Source organism: Urocampus carinirostris, chromosome 7 (assembly GCF_059441175.1).
Source record: "Urocampus carinirostris isolate Australia breed hairy pipefish chromosome 7, RoL_Ucar_1.0, whole genome shotgun sequence".
NCBI lineage: Eukaryota > Metazoa > Chordata > Actinopteri > Syngnathiformes > Syngnathidae > Urocampus > Urocampus carinirostris.
Window position 1 is genome coordinate 24995190 of NC_142355.1, and position 6013 is coordinate 25001202.

The 6013-nt window shown below is 42.9% G+C and overlaps 1 protein-coding gene across 1 annotated transcript in view; it reads right to left on the reverse strand.

The window, feature by feature from the left end:
- Positions 1–4124, reverse strand: part of ddx11 (DEAD/H (Asp-Glu-Ala-Asp/His) box helicase 11) — a 45636-nt gene extending 41512 nt beyond the window's left edge. Inside the window, exon 1 of the mRNA XM_088339325.1 lies at positions 3984–4124. The gene's annotated coding sequence lies outside the window, so the exon portion shown is untranslated. The remainder of the gene's footprint in view (positions 1–3983) is intronic.
- Positions 4125–6013: the final 1889 nt, after the last annotated feature.

Below are 6013 nucleotides of genomic sequence, written 5' to 3' on the forward strand. Positions count from 1 at the left end.
GCACAGCCCGAAGGGACGACTTGGGTCCCTCTTCCCATGGGCTCACCACCTGTTCGGAGGGGCGAAAAGGGTCTGGTGCGTAGAGAGCTGGGTAGCAGCCATCGGAGGGGTCCTTGGCGCGCCAATCCCCAGCTAAATTGGCCTTTGGGACATTAAATGTTACCTCTCTGGCAGGGAAAGAGTCCGAGTTGGTGTGTGAGATTGAGAAGTTCCGACTAGATATAGTCGGATTCACCTCCACACACAGCTTGGGCTCTGGCACCAGTCCTCTCGAGAAGGGTTGGACTCTTTTCCACTCTGGAGTTGCCCGTGGTGAGAGGCGTAGTTGCTCCACGGCTCAGCGCCTGTACGTTGGGGTTTACCCCGGTAGGCGAGAGGGTAGCCTCCCTCCGCTTTCGGGAGGGGGGACTCTTGTTTGTGCTTATGCACCAAATAGCAGTTCAGAGTACCAACCCTTCATAAAGACTATGTAGGGTGTGCTTCAGAGCGCGCCCCCTGGGTAGTCCCTTGTACTGCTGGGAGACTTCAATGCTCACGTGAGCATTGACAGTGAGACCTAGAGGGGCATGATTGGGAAGAACGCCCCGCCCTGACCTAAACCCGAGGCATCTGATAAGGATGCCTCCTGGATGCCTCTGTTGGGAGGTGTTCCGGGCATGTCCCACTGGCAGGAGGCCCAGGGGGCGAGTCAGGACACGCTGGAGAGACTATGTCCCTAGGCTGGCCTGGGAACGCCTCGGGATCCCGTTGAATGTGCTGAAGGAAGTGGCTGGGGATAGGGACGTCTGGGCTTCCCTGTTAAGGCTGCTGCCCCTGTGACCAGACCCCGGATAAGCGGAAGACAATAGATGGTTGGATGGATATTGGAGCAGAGAAACTTCAAAAATATGCAGGGTATATGCTTTTTGAGGACCAGGTTGGCCACCCCTGATATACAGCATCAATAAAATGGTAAATGGTAAATGGTCTGCATTTATATGGCACTTTTCAAGTCAATGAAGACCTCCCAAAGCGCTTTACAATGTGCTTCACACTTACTCATTCACTCACACACACACCAATAGCAGCCATGCAGACATGCAAGGCGCTGACCTGCTAATCAGGGGCATTAGGGATTCAGTGTATTGCCCAAGGACACTTTGACATATAACACAGAGGAGCCAGGAATCGAACCTGCGATCTCTTGATCCCAAAATGATTTATTTATAAGTTATATATACAAATATTACATTTCTTCTTAAAATATTGTTTTTCCCAACCCTCCTTGGCCTTAGACCAATTGACATGTAATAACTCATTTTTCTGTTCTGCATTTTTTCCTAGGAACAGTGTGTACCGTTTTATTTGACCATTACATGTTGCTCTATTGGGTACAGCAACCGAAAAAGAGGACAACAAAGCACAAGGACCAGACAAACTGCGGAGACTCAAAGGGAACAAACTGTACTATTTCTCTTCTCATTTTTTAGGATCAACCTCCCAAATGGTTTTTGGTTTTAGGGTACCCTAAGCAGCAAAATAGCGGCAAATCATCTCAGTTCCTTCGAGGTGAGGCTCATGTTACGTAAAATACATGTACATTTTTTACTTAGAGTATTTTTTTAAATGCACTTTGATATTTTTTATGTATTTTTGCTTATTACAAAGTTCTTTTAAAACCAATCTTCCAATTTTTCCAGTTCCATTAAAAGAATAAATCCGGTGTGAATCATGTATTTCTCAGAACCACAAATATATCTGCAATTAACATATGTTTTGGGTTTTATTTTTATTTCACATGTGCATTTATCAGGCTGTATGATTTTTAGATCTTGAGTAAATAGCAAATATTTGTTTTTGAGAAAAATCTCTCCCCATATCGGAGTTCGGTAAAAATGAAAATACAATGTACGGTCATTTTCAGTTTCAGGAAGTTCTTGTGATTACAGTTTACCACTGGGAAACAATACCTTAATTTTTTAGCATGGCCTATAATGAATGTCCAAAATTGATCCGTAATCCTTGCATTAATGTGCATATCATAGTGCTCTGTTTAGGTGTACCATGCACCTCTCCTCTTGGGCCCGACCCTTAAAGGGTGATGACGCTTCTTAGGACCACGTCGTACAAGGTAACTTAAGTTCCCACTAAACACGGGGGAACATGACATGCAATGACAAACTGATGCCCCATTTTTAAGCTGACTTGTTGCGAAATCTGGCAACAATGTCAATCATTTTACAAACACTTCACCAAGCCCTTTTTAATCCTTCAAAACAAGTTAAAAGTCAAGCATTTTAGGGATTTCAAGCACCCATACAGATCATGTTATTATTATATAAATCGGGAATTTCAAACTCATTTTAACTCGGGGGCCACACGATAAAATAAACATTCTCTTGGAGGCCGGACTAGTAGATTAGAGAGAAAGAAATAAGAGAAAGGGAGGAAGAGAAACAGTGGAGAGGGTGGAACATCAAAAGAGAGAAAGCATGAAAGAGAGAGAGAGAGAGAGAAACCATGAGAAACAAAAGAGATAAATGTAAAATAGTAAGAGGGGGGAAGAAAGAAATAATGACATCCAAAGAGAAATAGAAAGAGAAAAAGGTAAGGAGAAAAAAAGAGAAGGGGGAAAGAGAGAAGGGGAAAGCAAGAGAGAACAAGAGAGAAAAGGAAAAAAGGAAGAAAGAGCAAAATAAGGTAAAAAGACACAGAAATAGAAAAAAAGGAACAAGAGAAAAAGAGAGACAAAGAGAGTGAAAGAGAGATAGAGAGTGAGAGAAAAATGGAGGGAGAAAGAGAGAAAGAAAGAGAAAGAAATACAAGTACAACATTTATGAGAGGCACCTGGCTTTGGCAACATCAAGTCGATATATTTCTACGTGCGGCTCATTTTTCTCTTGCGCTTCTCTGAGCGTTGTCTCGCGGGCTAGATTCAATCCCTTAGCGGGCCGCCTGCTTGACACCACTGATCTAAATAAATACAGTACAGTGGGACCTCGGTTATCGCGGTTAATGGGGACCAAAACCACCCGCGAAAAGTGAAAATCCGCGAAGTAGCGGCGCACCTTCAAAAAAAGAAAAAATCTCATTATCTGCATCGCTTATCCTTATTAGGGTCGCGGGGGTGCTGGAGCCCATACCAGCCATCTCCGGGCAGTGGGCAGGGGACACCCTGAACTGGTTGCCTGCCAATCGCAGCTGCAAATCACATTAGTTCTCGACGCACGAGCCGAGTTATCCATCGCTAAGAGTCATACAACTGGGCGATTTAACGTCCGCCCGGGACGATCGGAGACAAATTCACGACAGGGTTTATACTTGCGCCCCACCGCGGGTGCCGTTCGGTCGCTCCCGCAAGCGAGGCCCTAACCCGCGGCGCGGGTACTTTCGGGCGCGATACGCACCACACCGCGACAAGCCGAGCGGGTCGGGCGCTCGGAGGCCGGCGCCCGGTGTCTCCTGCGAGGGCCGCGAGGGCCTTCGCCGGGTAGGTCGGGGGCTCGGCCAAAACCACCCGCATAAAGTGAAAATCTGCGAAATAGCGACGCCCCTTCTCAAAAAAAAAAAAAAGTGTATAAATGTATATATATATATATATATATATATATATATATATATATATATATATTTTTTTTTTTTTTTTTTTTTTTTTTTTTAACTATTACAGGCCGCGAAGCTCTGAAGCCGCGAACGTCGAAGCGCGAAGTAGCGAGGTCCCACTGTAGTTTCTTTTGAATGTGTTTTTTACCACTAGGAGGCGGTAGAAGTATACAAGGATACTTTAACCCGGTCTCATGGCATTAGACTAGAATCAAGCTGACCTTACAACCTATGTGTTGTAAGCGCACCAACTTAATATTGAAGAAGCACACTTTAACCTTATAAATACACAAATAATCAAACTTTTCTGGGCACACAAATTCTTAGATTTCATTAAAAGATTTAGAAATCATCCTCTCGCAAAATGGACGCTAAGAACAGCAAAGTTTGGCATTACTTACAGTCTCTTTTGCAGTCCGTTCAGGTCAATTACTATTCATATATATCCAATTATTTTTAATTCGAAAAATAATAGGATTGCGGGGATGAGTTGCCGTGTTTTGACTAGCTTCAACTATCGCGCCACAAGAGGGCAAAAGTCACCAAAAGTGACCAATAAGATACGAGCTCAATTGAGAAGTGCGCGTTTTAGCACAGAGCTTAAAGCTGCAGGGCGGTTATAGTATAAAAACGTACTCTTTTGTAGTTATATGCAGAGTTTATGTGCAATATTATTAATAAAATGCTGAAAAAAATGTATTTTTTCTACGTAATATTTTGGGAAAATGCTATTAGTGAGAAACAAATACCACTTCATGCAGACACGCTAGTTCATATTTTAAACGCTCCCAGTATCTAGCATGTTCTCCACTATGGAATTCCGGCTTTTTAGAGAGCCGGCACTTTCGCCTCGGCTCACTAAAAAACGGTCTCTTTCTGCTCCTAAGCGGCTCTTTATATGTATTTACTTATTCGTGTATTTGTTGTTTATATTATTCATATATCGCTCTCCCTGTTCCAGTAGCCATTATATCCATGTTTAAACGACCTAACCTTGACCCTGTGTAATTATAAGCCAGTGTCAAATCAACCATTTTTGCAAAATTACTTGAAAGAGTTGTCGCACAGCAGCTGAATGACTTTACGTTTTGAAATAATCAAATCACTCTACTGAGACAGCCCTGGTTAATATAACTAATGATCTTCTCATCCAGCTGCATCTCAGTGCTGTCTTCGATAGTGTGGACCACAACTTATTACTTGTTGGTCCGTTAAAAAAAAGATTGACATCTCAGGAACCGTACTCTCTTGGTTTAGGTCCTACTTCTAAAACAGGACGCAATGTGTTAACTACGACAATATGACCACTGAACAATTTGTGTCACCTGTGGTGTTCCACATGGCTCTCTACTTGCCCCTCTCGTTTTTAGTTTTTATATGCTTCCACTTGGCGAAATTACCCGAAAGTATAACATTAGTTTCCATTGCTATGCAGATGGCACGTAATTGTATCCGTCACTAGAGGTGCAACTGCTTAATTTTCGCGCTTTAACCCAGAAAAAAAGAGATATTGATTATTGGTCCAGCTCACTGTCGTGACTATTCCTCAAACACTCCTCTGAACCTTGATAAATGTAATAACACCCAGGGACTCGGCCAAAAATACAGGTGTCATATTTAATCCAAAGGGCTTAAACAGCCCGTTTTGGGGGATGCTCAAGCACCACCCAAAATTCAACCCAAGCACCTCCAAATATTGGAGCATTTTTAAAACTCAATGACAGGATGGACTTAAATATAATGACAACGGTAGATAAAAATAACAAATTACGAAACAAAAATGTGAAAAACTGCTGTCATATATACTCCACTGCCTTCAAGTCAAGTCATGTTTTTTTGTATAGCCTTTAATCACAAAGAGTATCAAAGGGCTGCACAGATCAAAGAGTATTGCAAACTACGAACAATTATTACACCATTCCTTGATCTAGATAGATAGATAGATACTTTATTCATCCCGCAGGGAAATTCACATTTCCAGCAGCATCCCTGAGCTGAGAACAATACAATAATAAGACAAAATGAATACATTATACAAATACCCAATGTGACGTGCAAATGCCCACTGTAGCGTGTTGTATAGAATACCTAAATAGTGCTACACAGAATACATATTGCAATAAATTTCGGTAATATGCAATCTAGGGGGTGTGGTTTTATGTGGGCTTTTACTCTGCCGGGTAGAGTTAAAGAGCCTCATGGCATGAGGAAGAAAAGATCTCTTCAGTCTGTCCGTAGTACAAGACAGTGACAGCAGTCTGTCGCTGAAACTGCTCTTCTGTCTGGAGACAATGCTGTGTAGTGGATGCGATGGATTGTCCATGATTGACCGCAGCTTTTCCAGTGCCCGTCTCTCAGCTACTGTTGTCAGGCTGTCCAGCTCTGTACCCACAACAGAGCTCGCTTTCCTCGCCAGTTTATTGAGACGAGA